This window comes from Tarenaya hassleriana, unplaced genomic scaffold (genome assembly GCF_000463585.1).
Source record: "Tarenaya hassleriana unplaced genomic scaffold, ASM46358v1 Cleome83, whole genome shotgun sequence".
Classification (NCBI taxonomy): Eukaryota; Viridiplantae; Streptophyta; class Magnoliopsida; order Brassicales; family Cleomaceae; genus Tarenaya; species Tarenaya hassleriana.
In genome coordinates, this window is record NW_010970743.1 from 142,706 (window position 1) to 145,964 (window position 3,259).

At 34.6% G+C, this 3,259-nt stretch overlaps 1 long non-coding RNA gene across 1 annotated transcript; it reads left to right on the plus strand.

Moving 5' to 3' along the window:
• Nucleotides 1-1,435: 1,435 nt before the first annotated feature.
• Nucleotides 1,436-2,432, plus strand: LOC104803314. Its single transcript, XR_770172.1, has 3 exons — nt 1,436-1,524; nt 1,835-1,978; nt 2,063-2,432. It is a non-coding gene; the product is annotated as an uncharacterized LOC104803314 (long non-coding RNA).
• The last annotated feature ends 827 nt before the right edge of the window (nt 2,433-3,259 follow it).

The window sequence follows — 3,259 nt, forward strand, 5'->3', positions numbered from 1 at the left end:
CATCGGTAGATGATCTGATAAGTTAGAAGTCAACTCGAATTGCTAGCCATCGCCATATGGTCAACAATTCGAGGCAAATAATCAGCCATGCCCGGTGAGTCGGTCGATTGTTGACTGATCATATTATTAACTTCATAACTTCCAGAAAACATGTCAAAATAAGTCTTTCTTTATATCATTAGAAAGCTTTTTCTAATAGCTACGCATAGACACTATAATCGCACAGATCGAATAAATGAACAAAAATATTATGAGCATATTGAGACAACACATCGACCGAATCCCTACATATCGATAAAAATCGATATATATCTCTCGGTGGATAATCCGATGATCTCAAAATCGATCCAAATTCATCGGTTTTCTCTTCACAAATCCTAGCAGATACGTTCCAAAGCGTTGGAATTCATCCCGCCGGTGTGGATACGTGTAGAGGAGTTGTGCTTTCAACTCTCGGTGATTAAAACAGGCCCTGGATCGATTGATACTTCCAGATCTTGAAAGAACGAGGTAAGTATTCGAATCCCACGACGATATACACGATTGTTCGGGTTATTGCACAATTGGTTTTGTGTGACGTTTGGCTAGGTTTAGATCTTTCCTTCCACTGCGTGAAACCTAGAATCCAAACCCTAGATCGATGAGATCGCATGCTAGGAACCCGAAGGGAACCCCAACAGAACTTATGGACCAATTGAACGAAATGAACTTAATGAAGAAAATCGGAGAATAAAAACGATCAGTTCAATATTTAAAGTAGTAAGAGAAATTAAAAGAGATATTATTGAAAGTCCTGATGAGTAAAATGGAAAAAGTATATAAAAAAATATTGAATTATTAAATAAACCGGTATTAAGAATCGAAGAATTAGACTGTTTAAATAAACTACGACATACGTAAGAAAAAGAACAAATTAATAATATAATTACAGAATTAAATAAATTAATTACAATAAAAGAAATAAAAGTATCATGGCTTTCTTTTTTGGAAGAAACATTAAAAATAATAATGGAATATTAAATTTTTTCGAAAATGAATTAAAATCTTAGAAATAAAATAATAATAAAATGGGAAATTCCCAGAAAAATCATCGAATTTGTAGATAACCATCAGATTCATCATCAACTTTTATAACTCCCATATTCATACTCAATTTGAACCTTTTTTCTTAAAAAACATTCAGAATTTAAATTTTATCAAAATCCTCACCGGTCCCAATCTACATGTAACACGTCGGCACAAAACGCTTACATGGCATTTGCTCAATAGACACATCGGATCCACGTCAGATAAGTACAATACATCGGTTTTGCACGAACCAAACGAATTAAACCCGGTTCGAAAGAAAATAAACCGGTTCGAATTGAACATATCTCAGGTTTTAGGGTTATCTTTTCTTTCTTTAAATAAGACAAAAGGTAAATCGAAGTTTGAAGCGGCGGTCGAAAAAGAGAGAGAGAGAGGACGTAGAAGGCGAAATCGAAGTTTGAAGCGGCGGTCGAAGTTTGAAGTTGATAATCCAAGGTAATGTGTTACAATTCAAAGGAGTAATCAAGTAACGATGACTATTGCAAAGTATTTCAGAATCTAGGGTTTTTTGAAATAGGAAAAATCCCCAAAATCTAGGGTTTTCACAATCTTGGATTTTCGGAATACCCAAAAATCCCATACAATATCGATATCAATAGTTTTGCAGAGTTTGGATTGAAGATTTTTGTGGTTTTCATTTCGAAATTTTAGAGTTTTGTAGTGGTTTTATGTACATATATCGGATGTTATGGATGTGTTGTTATGGTTGAGTTTTTTTTTGGAATGATGGATGCGTTGGTGACAGATGAGTAATATATCTGAGGGGAGTTCGAGGTATACAGTGAAGGGGTGCCCCCGTAAGTGTGAATGTGGAAGCCGAGTTATAATGTGGACGTCACGATCTCCAAACAATTCGGGTCGGGTATTCTTCCGTTGTGCTAAACAAGAGGTTAGTGTTATTATTTTTTTTATTATTCGATAAAATTAGCAAGCAACAGACTATGAATATATTATGTTGGTATTTGTATTATAGGGTAACTATTGTCATGTGTTTAAATGGGTTGATGAGGCTATGGTGGAGGAGACAGAGGACTTACATAAAGAGTTAGAAGAAGTCATGACAGAACTTAGAAATCAGAAAGAAGAGTTGGATACCTACAAAATGGAGCTGAAAAAAAACACAACCGAGCTGAAAAGTAATACGGTGGAGATGGAAAGAAACACGTTGGAGCTGAGAAACAACACAGAAGAGTTAAAAAAACACAATAGAGCTGGAAAAACACATAATGGAGCTCGAAAATGTCAAAACTAGAATGGAAGGTCCTAAAGATATAATCAATAAATTGGCTGTAATTGTTGTGGTATCACTATGTATTGTTAGCTATTATAATGTGTTACCAAAGCTTTAGGAGATCATTGATTACATATGTTGTTTCTGTATGTTCAGAATGTTGTTTATGTAATGATGTTGTGTATGTGGAAACTAATTGTAGGGTTTATGTTTTGATATATATATATATATATATATATTAGGAATGTTTATTGGTTTATTGAATTTGTTTGGAGTTTGATTTGGATTATGATAATATTAGACTAACAGGTTCACAAAAAAGAATTACAAAGATTGAATTCGCAGATGTCAAGTAATAGGTTCTCCAAAAAAAAATCCAAAGCATTGAATATTGCATATTACGTCGCATAATCCAAAAAAAGTTACAAAGACTAGGTTCACAACATAATATGTTCAGGAAAAAAAACTACAGAGTCACCTAATACAAAAGCTAGTCGTTATTTTGTGGTTGATTTTCCTGCCTTGGAACTTGGAGACATAGTGTGCGTGTGATGCACTGTGAAGTTTGACTTGCTTGTGTAGGAATGTTGGTACCTTGAACAGAATTTTGAGAAGTCTGAGCATTTGGTTCGATGTTTTGTTGCCTTGAATTCTGAAAATAGAAATAAATAATGAAAATTTTGGATGTTAGTTATGCAAAGATATAAAGATACTCATATGAAATGTAAGTTGCAATTACCTTTTTTTCTCTTCTTGGTCGGCCCCTTTTATTTATTGGACCATGTGGTTGGCACGGTTCATTCTTGCAGCTAGACATGTTATGACCAGTTTGGCGACACCTGCTGCATGTAATCAGTCTCCCATGTCGGGTCATACGTCCAGTCTTGGTTGGTGATTCATGAGGATCCTTACGACGATGAAATTTTCTTGGACGTCCAG